General features: G+C 51.8%; 1 protein-coding gene across 1 annotated transcript in view; it reads left to right on the top strand.

Moving 5' to 3' along the window:
- LOC142698109 (protein kinase C delta type-like) overlaps positions 1–12,408 on the top strand; it is a 153,905-nt gene that overhangs the window by 9,397 nt on the left and 132,100 nt on the right. The window lies entirely within an intron of this gene.

Here is a 12,408-nt window from a genome sequence, read left to right as displayed (position 1 = left end):
CTCTGACGTTGTTGGCTGTTCATAAGGCTAAGCCGTCTGCCATGGGAAGAAGTGAAAGCCGACAAGAAGGAGCGCCTATGACTTGCGAGTCAAATGATAACCTTAGGAACAGCCAACAACCTCAGAGAAAGTGCCACTAAGCCGTCTGCCACGAGTCCCAGGGGCGTAGTTAAGGTCTTAAAACAACAGGGGCAATAGCCTCAACATATATGCCCCATAAAAAATGTGTGTGTGTGTGTGTGTGTATGTGTGTGTATGTGTGTGTGTGTGTGTGTGTGTGTACACCGTGTTCCAAATTATTATGCACATTGGATTTAAGTGTCATAAACATTTAATTATTAGTTTTTCAATGAAACTCATGGATGGTCTTGTGTGTTAGGCGGGATTCACACGACCGGGTCGCGTCCGAGTGCCGGCCGGTAAAATCGGCCATTCTGCCCGGCCGGTTTGCATAAAGTTAAGCATCCGTGCCGGGCCGGGCAGATCCGGACAGTGACATCATCGGCAACTCCTGAAGGGGAATCCCCATGTGTTCGGGGATTCCGCTTCAGGAGTTTCCCCTGATGTCACTGCCCAGATATGGACAGAGACATCAAGCGCTCTGTCCAGGAGCGGAATCCCCGAACACACGGGGATTCCGCTCCTTCAAGGAGCTAAAGTGCGGCTAGCTATAGTGGCGTCGCTACAGTAGTAGCAGCAGCAGCAGCTGCTGCAGCTGCTAGCGGCGCCATCAAAGATGTCGCCGGGCCAGGGCGCTTTTAACAAGCAGGAGAAGGGAGCCAGCGCAGCGCTCCCTCCACCTGCTGTACACCCCGGCCCTGCCACACCGTGTACAGCGATGCCATTCGTCAGAATGGCGTCAACTCCTCCTCCTCACATGCACTCTGCGCTGTGAGGAGGAGGAGATAGAGCGCAAGAGCCGGAAAACCCGGCCGTCACTCGGGACACATCCCGGTGATGGCCGGGTATTACCCGGCCCCATAGACTTCTATGGGAGCCGGGCGGCCGGGTACCCGGGCGAAAATAGAGCATGTTCTATTTTTTGACGGGCGGTTTTGCCGGCCGTCAAAAAATCGGCCGTGTGAATAGCCCCATTAGGGGTCTATTATTCCTAATGCAGCCGGGTGCCGGCCGATTTATGAACGGCCGGCACCCGGCCGGGAAACCCTGCCGTGTGAATGAGGCCTTAGGGCTCTTTGGATCATTGTAATCAATCTCAGACACCTGTGATAATTAGTTTGCCAGGTGTGCCCAATCAAAGGAAAACTACTTAAGAAGGATGTTCCACATTATTAAGCAGGCCACAGGTTTCAAGCAATATGGGAAAGAAAAAGGATCTCTCTGCTGCCGAAAAGCGTGAAATAGTGCAATACCGTGGACAAGGAATGAAAACATTGGATATTTCAAGAAAACTTAAGCTTGATCATCGTACTGTAAAAAGATTTGTGGCTGATTCAGAGCACAGACGGGTTTGTTCAGATAAAGGCATAATGAGGAAGGTTTCTGCCAGACAAATGAATAGGATTAGGAGAGCAGCTGCTAAAATGCCATTGCAAAGCAGCAAACAGGTATTTGAAGCCGCTGGTGCCTCTGGAGTCCCGCGAACCTCAAGGTGTAGGATCCTCCAGAGGTTTGCAAGTGTGCATAAAGCTATTATTCGGCCACCCCTAAACAATGCTCACAAGCAGAAACCGTTGCAGTGGGCTCAGAAATACATGAAGACTAATTTTCAAACCGTGTTGTTTACTGACGAGTGCCCTGCAACCCTGGATGGTCCAGATGGATGGAGTAGTGGATGGTTGGTGAATGGCCACCATGTCCGAACAAGGCTGCAACGTCAGCAAGGAGGTGGCGGAGTCATGTTTTGGGCTGGAATCATGGGGAGAGAGCTGGTAGGCCCGTTTAGGGTCCCTGACGGTGTGAAAATGACCTCTGCAAAGTACGTAGAGTTTATGACTGACCACTTTCTTCTGTGGTACAAAAAGAAGAACCGTGCCTTCCGTAGCAAAATTATCTTCATGCATGAACATGCACCATCTCATGCTGCAAAGAATACCTCTGTGTCATTGGCTGCTATGGGCATAAAAGGAGAGAAACTTATTGTGTCGCCCCCATGTTCCCCTGACCTCAACCCTATTGAGAACCTTTGGAGCATCCTCAAGCAAAATATCTATGAGGGTGGGAGGCAGTTCACATTAAAACAGAAGCTCTGGGAGGCGATTCTGACATCCTGCAAAGATATTCAAGCAGAAACTGTCCAAATACTCACAAATTCAATGGATGCAAGAATTGTGAAGGTGATATCAGAGAAGGGGTCCTATGTTACCATGTAACTTGGCCTGTTAAGTTTTTTTTATTGAAAGAGCTTTTGATTTCTATAAATATGACCTCCTGATGCTGCAAATTCAACAAATGACCATTTTAGTCTCTTTACAACTTTTAAAATGTTTTGATCTCTGTTGTGCATAATAATGTGAAACAAAAAATTCAGTTATCATTAGGATATTTGTTCAATAAAATTAGCATTATACTCCAACGGCTGATGCTTGAAGATTATACTGACTGTCATTTGCATCGACTATTTAGGAAAATCAGTGAAAAATAACATTTGCGTAATAATTTGGAATACAGTGTAGATCGAAATCCGGAGCATTAACCGGTCACTGCCGGCTCCGTGGTTTCCTTCACTGTAATTGACATCAGCACCAAAACCAGTTAATGTGTATAACGTACAAACGTGAGCGCCACACTTTCTGTATCACACCCCCGGTAATGGAGGGGGGGCAGACATCTTGGCTGTATGGGGCCCAGACATTCCTGATGGTGGCCCTGGCAGTTATGATCCGGTAGAGCTGGTTGTCACCCGGGCCGCTTCATTCCACTGTATGGCTTTGGACTTCTCAAGTTTGTCCTGCAAAAAATACAAAAAGTTATTTTGTGTTACTGCATTACAAAGACTTTGTGCAAATTAGAAAAGAAAAAACAGCAGTAAAGTCAGTAAACGGTCCTCGTGCTGTGAGGTTGTTCGGCTGCTCATTCAGTCTGTTTCTGGTTTGGCAGCCGAATGGTGGCCATTTTGGCCTAAAAGGGCAAATTTGCTGCTCTGGAGACTGGGAAAACCGGACAGTGAGAACCCCAATGTTAACTGAAATAGCAGCATATTGGTTGTCGCACAGTTTTTCCAGGTAATGGAAACCTAAAAATATAAATTCAGAACTTTTCGGTTATCTGATGTATATGGCTTGGCTTCAAGGGATTCTTTACTTTTTTCGGGGGTTCTCCAGACAATCACTACATTTTAGAAAGGGTCCCTTGACATTAAGCTGATTACAAAGTGTCCCCCTGAAGGGACCCCCAGCGATCAGCTGTGATCAGTAGGGAAACCTGGCAGTAAGTGTTCAATTTCCTTGCAGCACCACCGCAGGAGAAATTAGGCATTACACAGTGTCCATTCATAGCAATATGGTGTCTGCGTAATACAAGACAGGTCCACCAAAAAGAGAGAGATGTTCTTTGTAACCGCTCTCCACTCTGGCCGAGAGATGAACCTGAAAATGAAAATGAATGTTCTTGAATGAATTATACATGGGCGGCTCAGCCTGCCAGAGCGTGTCTCTCTTTTGGGTCATAGAGTGGCATCAAGGCATATGATATCCATAATGCTAAATAGGTGAGACAAACCCTTTAATCTCTTCTGCTGCCTATTATAATAGTAAATGAATAAGGCTGCATGAGTGATATCACGTCTGTAGGGTCCAGCTGCATGGTTGTCAGCCACGTCTGTAGGGTCCAGGTGCATGTTTGTCAGCCACGTCTGTAGGGTCCAGGTGCATGTTTGTCAGCCACGTCTGTAGGGCCCATGTGCATGGTTGTCAGCCACGTCTGTAGGGTCCAGGTAAATGGTTGTCAGCCACATCTGTAGGGTCCAGGTGCATGGTTGTCAGCCACCTCTGTAAGGTCCAGGTGCATGGTTGTCAGCCACGTTTGTAGGGTCCAGGTGCATGAGTGATATCACGTCTGTAGGGTCCAGGTGCATGGTTGTCAGCCACGTCTGTAGAGTCCAGGTGCATGGTTGTCAGCCGCGTCTGTAGGGTCCAGGTGCATGGTTGTCAGCCGCGTCTGTAGGGTCCAGGTGCATGGTTGTCAGCCGCGTCTGTAGGGTCCAGGTGCATGGTTGTCAGCTGCGTCTGTAGGGTCCAGGTGCATGGTTGTCAGCCACGTCTGTAAGGTCAAGGTGCATGGTTGTCAGCCACATTTGTAGGGTCCAGGTGCATGGTTGTCAGCCGCGTCTGTAGGGTCCAGGTGCATGGTTGTCAGCCGCGTCTGTAGGGTCCAGGTGCATGGTTGTCAGCTGCGTCTGTAGGGTCCAGGTGCATGGTTGTCAGCCACGTCTGTAAGGTCCAGGTGCATGGTTGTCAGCCACATTTGTAGGGTCCAGGTGTATGGTTGTCAGCCGCGTCTGTAGGGTCCAGGTGCATGGTTGTCAGCCGCGTCTGTAGAGTCCAGGTGCATGAGTGATATCACGTCTGTAGGGTCCAGGTGCATGGTTGTCAGCCGCGTCTGTAGGGTCCAGGTGCATGGTTGTCAGCCACGTCTGTAGGGTTCAGGTGCATGATTGTCAGCCACATCTGTAGGGTCCAGGTGCATGGTTGTCAGCCACGTCTGTAGGGTCCAGGTGCATGATTGTCAGCCGGGTCTGTAGGGTCCAGGTGCATGGTTGTCAGCCACGTCTGTAGGGTACATGTGCATGGTTGTCAGCCATGTCTGTAGGGTCCAGGTGCATGGTTGACAGCCACGTCTGTAGGGTCCAGGTGCATGGTTGTCAGCCACATCTGTAGGGTTCAGGTGCATGAGTGATATCACGTCTGTAGGGTCCAGGTGCATGGTTGTCAGCCACGTCTGTAGGGTTCAGGTGCATGATTGTCAGCCACGTCTGTAGGGTCCAGGTGCAGGGTTGTCAGCCACGTCTGTAGGGTCCAGGTGCATGGTTGTCAGCCATGTCTGTAGGGTCCAGGTGCATGGTTGACAGCCACGTCTGTAGGGTCCAGGTGCATGGTTGTCAGCCACATCTGTAGAGTCCAGGTGCATGGTTTCAGCCACGTCTGTAGGGTCCAGGTGCATGGTTGTCAGCCACTTCTGGAGGGTCCAGGTGCATGGTTGTCAGCCACGTCTGTAGAGTCCAGGTGCATGGTTGTCAGCCACGTCTGTAGGGTCCAGGTGCATGGTTGTCAGCCACGTCTGTAGGGTCCAGGTGCATGGTTGTCAGCCACGTCTGTAGAGTCCAGGTGCATGGTTGTCAGTCACGTCTGTAGGGTCCAGGTGCATGGTTGTCAGCCATATCTGTAGGGTCCAGGTGCATGAGTGATATCACGTCTGTAGGGTCCAGGTGCATGGTTGTCAGCCACGTCTGTAGGGTTCAGGTGCATGATTGTCAGCCACGTCTGTAGGGTCCAGGTGCAGGGTTGTCAGCCTGGTCTGTAGGGTCCTGGTGCTTGGTTGTCAGCCACGTCTGGAGGGTCCAGGTGCATGGTTGTCAGCCACGTCTGTAGGGTCCAGGTGCATGGTTGTCAGCCACGTCTGTAGGGTCAGGTGTATGGTTGTCAGCCAAAACAACAAAAAACACTCCTGCCAAACCAGTTACCCCTTTGCCTTTGCCAAATCCCATTTACATGGGTGAAAATGAGAAAAAAAACAGTAAAACCCAGAACAATTATTTTGTATAAAAGAGGAAAGCAGAAGTTCCAGCCGTTATTCCAGCCTGTAGTGAAACTTGTAAACACAGAAAAAGGCCATACTTACAAATGGACACAGCCAGGTCAGAAAAAGCTGATGAAGGAGAGTGAGCAGGTGCTTTAAATAAAAATAGCCACTCCCACTAGTCTTGAGGGGAGTGGTGTGTGGTGCATGGGATGTGTAGTAAGAAATAATAAATGAATAGTGTGTGTGCAAGTGTAATACTATAAGTGAAGTATAGGGGGCAGTAATGAGAAGTGCCTCAATAGAAATAAGTGGATAATGGGGTGCAAGTGAGTGAAACATGGAGGGATAGTGTGTACGTCATGAGGCACAACGTGTATAGCCAGGTAGAAGCCTATTTGTGACGCCTTGATAGTTCATAGAGCGGGCTACCCTGCATGCTATGCCAAACAACAACCCACCATGCTCTCCCAGCATCAAAGACCCGGCTGTGTCCAAGAGAAGCGAATATACGTAATAATGAAAAATACCTGGGGTATTAGTGATCATTCTGGCCAAAAGGACGCAAGCTCGCAATCCACGACAAGGATCCCCAGACTTGCGAGTCCCTAACTGGAACTGAATGTTCCTGATGCACAGACAAAACAGACATATACAAAAACACCGAAAAAGGTCATACTAATGATTACTAATACCCCAGGTATTTTTCATTACTACATATATTCGCTTCTCTTGGACACAGCCGGGTCTTTGATGCTGGGAGAGCATGGTGTGTTGTTGTTTGGCATAGCAAGCAGGGTAGCCCGCTCTATGAACTATCAAGGCGTCACAAATAGGCTTCTACCTGGCTATACACGTTGTGCCTCATGACGTACACACTATCCCTCCATGTTTCACACACTTGCACCCCATTATCCATTTTATTTCTATTGAGGCACTTTACTCATTACTGCCCCCTATATTTCACTCATAGTATTACACTTGCACACACACTATTCATTTATTATTTCTTACTACACATCCCATGCACCACACACACCACTCCCCTCAAGATCTGTAGTGAAACTTGTGTCTGGTCATTCCGGGGGTTCAGTGGGGTGATAACTTATTACTGGGAGTTTATACAGTGGACAAATATCGGAGGCAGAACCTCAGGGCCAGTGGCGTAGCTACCACTATAGCAGCCGTAGCGGCTGCTGCGGGGCCCGCGGCATGAGGGGGCCCGTGTCGCCCGCCGGCACGGGCCGCCACCATGGCCGGAGGCTCCACTATCAGCCGCTATGGCTGCTACAGCGCGGCGCCACTAAACACTACGGCAGAGCAGGGAGGTATCTCCCCGCTCTGCCATTAAACAAAAGACATGTATCTCCTAGCCACAGGATATCCACAGGACAGGGGATACATGTGTGATCGCTGGCAGCGATAGGGAGAACGGGGGACTGAAAGTCCCCTGAAGTTCTCCTTTACAAACCTCGGACTTCCGGGGTCTGTGTCGGCAGCTCCGTAGAAATGAATGGAGCGCCGTTCGCGCTTGTGCGCATGCGTGACCAGCGCTCCTTTCATTTTTATTGAGCTGCGCAGTCAGAGGTTAGTCATGGAGAACTTCAGGGGACTTCCAGTCCCCCGTTCTCCCTATCGCTGCCAGCGATCACACATGTATCCCCTATCCTGTGGATAGCGGATACATATCTTTTGTAGGACACACTGTAGGTCACTTTTTTTGGGGGGTTGGGGACGCTGTATGGCGTTCCCAACAGGGGGGGGCTGTATGGCGTTCCCTACAGGGGGGGCTGTATGGCGTTCCCTACAGGGGGGGCTGTATGGCGTTCCCTACAGGGGGGGCTGTATGGCGTTATCTACAGAGGGGGCTGTATGGCGCTATCTACAGGGGGGGTCTGTATGGCATTCCCTACAGGGAGGGGGCTGTATGGCGTTCCCTACAGGGGGTGGCTTATGGCGTTCCCTACAGGGGTGGCTGTATGGTGTTCCCTACAGGGGGGGGCTGTGTGGCGTTCCCTACAGGGGGGTGCTGTATGGTTTTCCCTACAGGGGGGGGGGCTGTATGGCGTTAGCGCCATATAGTCCCATCTGTAGAGAACGCCATACAGCCCCCTCTGTAGATAACGCCACACAGCCCCCCCTGTAGATAGTGCAATACAGCCCCCTCTGTAGATAGCGCCATACACCCCCCCTGTAGATAGTGCAATACAGCCCCCTCTGTAGATAGCGCCGTACACCCCCCTGTAGATAGCGCGATACAGCCCCCTCTGTAGATAACGCCATACAGCCCCCCCTGTAGATAGCGCCATACAGCCCCCCTGCAGATACCGCCATACAGTCCCCCCTGTAGATAGCGCCATACAGCCCCCTCTGTAGATAACGCCATACAGCCCCCTCTGTAGATAGCGCCATACAGCCCCCTCTGTAGATAGCGCCATACAGCCCCCTCTGTAGATAGTGCCATACATCCCCCTCTGTAGATATTGCCATACAGCCCCCTTTGTAGATAACGCCATACACCCCCTTCTGTAGATAGCGCCATACAGCCTCCCCTGCAGATAGCGCCATACAGCCCCCTCTGTAGATAGCGCCATACAGCCCCCTCTGTAGATAACGCCATACAGCACCCTCTGTACATAACGCCATCCAGCCCCCCCCTGTAGATAACGCCATACAGCCCCCTCTGTAGATATCGCCATCCAGCACCCTCTGTAGATAACGCCATACAGATATGGGGTTGTGCTGTAGCTCCTTGCACCGCCGGGCAGCTGGGGTGCTGCTGTGAATGGGGTCATGTTGCAGCTCCTTGCACCGCCGGGCAGCTGGGGTGATGCTGTGAACGGGGTCGTGCTGCAGCTCCTTGCACTGCCGGGCAGCTGGGGTGCTGCTGTGAATGGGGTCGTGCTGCAGCTCCTTGCACCGCCGGGCAGCTGGGGGGATGCTGTGAACGGGGTCGTGCTGCAGCTCCTTGCACCGCCGGGCTGCTGGGATGCTGCTGTGAATGGGGTCATGTTGCAGCTCCTTGCACCGCCGGGCAGCTGGGGTGCTGCTGTGAATGGGGTCGTGCTGCAGCTTCTTGCACCGCTGGGCAGCTGGGGTGATGCTGTGAACGGGGTCGTGCTGCAGCTCCTTGCACCGCCGGGCAGCTGGGGTGATGCTGTGAATGGGGTCGTGCTGCAGCTCCTTGCACCGCCGGGCAGCTGGGGTGCTGGTGCGCAGGGAAACACAGTAAAGGGGACACAGGGTTATATCAGCACTGCGGCCCCTTCATTCTCTGGTCGGGGACCCAGAGGCTGGATCCCCATCAATCATAAAGTAATGGCATAGGCCATCGATCGAGTGGGGGGGGGGGGGTGCTCTTGTAAAATAACATACAATGTATGATCATACCCTTACCCCCACAAACATGGGCCTATAATCCCCCTCTTACAGTGTACAGGCCTAATACCACCCCCACATACAACTCCCATGTCACACAAAGCCTATATAGTCCCCAGCACACAGTATCCTCTCATCCCTCCCCCCCCCAATAAAGTGCAGAGCATCTGAAACAATGTCCCCCTACCTTCCCCCACAACACATGACCCTGCATCAGACATTCACCAGCCCACAGATGTGCAGCAGATTGTCCCAGTGTCTCCAGGATGCAGATAGGGCAGGGTCCTACATCCTCCTGCTGCTGGTGTTTTTCATTCATTGACAGGAAGCAGTGGATGTTATCAGGTTGACTCCCCCTCCACATACGCTGATGCAGCCAGAGAGCCCTCCCCCTCCATGTCCTGCAATGGTCAGTGTGAGGTCAGAGCTTCCCTTTTGCTGATTGGTGGAGCACTTGTCAGCTGACAGGCCCTTCTACCAATCACAGCTTCTGCTCAGTAAAAGAAGCTCTTATCTCCGTCTCTAGCAGCTGATTAGAGCATGAAGCAATGTCAGAGCGGCCCCCGAGCAGCTGCATGAGGCGTCTTACCCCGGAGCACTGTGCGGCTGGGGAGGAAGTGGAGAGCAGCTGCACGAGGCGTCTTACCCCGGAGAACTGTGCGGCTGGGGAGGAAGAGGAGAGCAGCTGCATAAGGCGTCTTACCCCGGAGCACTGTGCGGCTGGGGAGGAAGAGGAGAGCAGCTGCATGAGGAGTCTTACCCCGGAGCACTGTGCGGCCGGGGAGGAAGAGGAGAGCAGCTGCATGAGGCGTCTTACCCTGGAGCACTGTGCTGCTGGGGAGGAAGAGGAGAGCAGCTGCATGAGGTGTCTTACCCCGGAGCACTGTGCTGCTGGGTAGGAAGAGGAGAGCAGCTGCATGAGGAGTCTTACCCTGGAGCACTGTGTGGCTGGGGAGGAAGAGGAGAGCAGCTTCATGAGGCGTCTTACCCCGGATCACTGTGCGGCTGGGGAGGAAGAGAGCAGCTGCATGAGGTGTCTTACCCCGGAGCACTGTGCGGCTGGGGAGGAAGAGGAGAGCAGCTGCATGAGGCGTCTTACCACGGAGCACTGTGCGGCTGGGGAGGAAGAGGAGAGCAGCTGCATGAGGCGTCTTACCCCGGAGCACTGTGCTGCTGGGGAGGAAGAGGAGAGCAGCTGCATGAGGCGTCTTACCCCGGAGCACTGTGCGGCCGGGGAGGAAGAGGAGAGCAGCTGCATGAGGCGTCTTACCCCGGAGCACTGTGCGGCTGGGGAGGAAGAGGAGAGCAGCTGCATGAGGCGTCTTACCCCGGAGCACTGTGCGGCTGGAGAGGAAGAGGAGAGCAGCTGCATGAGGCGTCTTACCCCGGAGCACTGTGCTGCTGGGGAGGAAGAGGAGAGCATCTGCATGAGGCGTCTTACCCCGGGGGCTATATGGCACTGTCTAAAGGAGGGGGCTGCATAGCACTGTCTACAGGGGGGGCTGTATGGCACTATTTACAGGGGGGCCAAACCTACAAGGCCAGGCTGAAGGAGGGGGCGCCGCAGAGCAGCTGTATCAAAACAGATGATCGCTACTACAGCCACCCAGCATACAGGGATCAGCTGTTTTGATGGGGCTGCTCTTTGGCGCCCCCCTTCCGCTCAGGCTTTTCCATTCCCATGGAACCCCCATCCCCCCCCTCTCGCGGCACCGCTCCCCCGTCACCCCCCCTCGCGGGACTGACCACCCCTCTCGCGGCACCTCTCCCCCACGCCACTCGCGGCACCGACGCCACCCCTCCCACCCCTAACTTCTCCCTCTCCTGGCAGGCTATCAGGGAGGGAAAACACACAATTTTTTTTTTCTTAAATATATATATATTTCTTTTTATCTATGTATTATCTAGGGGTATAGTGAGCATTTTGAACCCACAGGTTTTTTTGCAGAAATTATTGGAATTAGGCCGTGAAAATTAAAATCTACATGTTTGCAAAGAAAATGTAGGTTTAGCTCATTTGTTTTCATTATCACAAGGACTAAAGGAGAAAAAGCACCCCAACATTTGTAGAGCAGTTTCTCTTGAGTAAGGCCCCATGCACACGAACGTAAAAACGCCCGTAATTACAGGCGGTAATTACGGGCCCATAGACTTCTATTGGCCATGGGTACCTTCCCGTTTGTTTACGGGAAGGTGTCCATGCCGTTTAAAAATATGGAACATGTCCTATTTCAGGCCGTAATTACGACACCGGCAGGCCCATAGAAGACTATGGGGCTCCCGTAATTACGGGTGGCTACGTGTGTGCACCCGTAATTACGGGAGCGTTGCTAGGCGACATCAGGGGATAGTCACTGTCCAGGGTGTTGAAAAAATTAACTGATCGGCAGTAACTCTTTCAGCACCCGGGACAGTGACTACCGCTTGGGTTAATAGTATTAAAAGTTAACTTACCCAGAACTCCCTGCTTCTTCCTCCATTCCGGCCTCCCGGGATGACGTTTCATCCCATGTGACCGCTGCAGCCAATCACAGGCCAATCACAGGCTGCAGTGGACAAAGGACCCGTATTTACGCCAGTAATTACGGGAGGAAAAAAATATGCTCGTGTGCATGGGGCCTAAAACAATACCCCACATGTGGTCATAAACGGCTGTTTGGACACACGGCAGGGCTTAGAAGGGAAAGAGCGCCATTTGGCTTTTGGAGCTCAAATTTAGCAGGAATGGTTTGCGAAGGCCACGTCGGATTTGCAAAGCCCCTGAGGAGAAAAAGCAGTGGAAACCCCCACAAGTGACCCCATTTTGGAAACTACACCCCATAAGGAAATGATCTAGGGGTATAGTGAGCATTTTGACGCCACAGGTTTTTTGCATAAATTATTGGAATTAGGTGGTGAAAATGAAAATCTATATGTTTGCAAAGAAAATGTAGGTTTAGCTAATTTGTTTTCATTCCCACATGACTAAAGGAGAAAAAGCACCCCAACATTTGTAGAGCAGTTCCTCCCGAGTAAAACAATACCCCACGTGTGGTCATAAACGGCTGTTTGAACACACGGCAGGGCTCAGAAAGGAAAGAGCGCCATTTGGAGTTCAAATTTAGCTGGAATGGTTTGCAGAGGCCATGTCACATTTGCAAAGCCCCTGAGTGGCCAAAACAGTTGAAACCCCCCAAAAGTTACTCCATTTGGGAAACTACACCCCTCAAGGAATTTATCTAGGGGTATAGTGAGCATTTAAAAAAAAATGTGTCATTTAAAAATCCATGGATGTGTGATAAACTTTGAAGCACTCCTTTATGCACAGGCCAGATATGTCGGGGCAGGTTTCAC

Source organism: Rhinoderma darwinii (assembly GCF_050947455.1).
Source record: "Rhinoderma darwinii isolate aRhiDar2 chromosome 12 unlocalized genomic scaffold, aRhiDar2.hap1 SUPER_12_unloc_11, whole genome shotgun sequence".
Classification (NCBI taxonomy): domain Eukaryota; kingdom Metazoa; phylum Chordata; class Amphibia; order Anura; family Rhinodermatidae; genus Rhinoderma; species Rhinoderma darwinii.
This window is presented reverse-complemented; position numbering and strand designations above follow the sequence as displayed.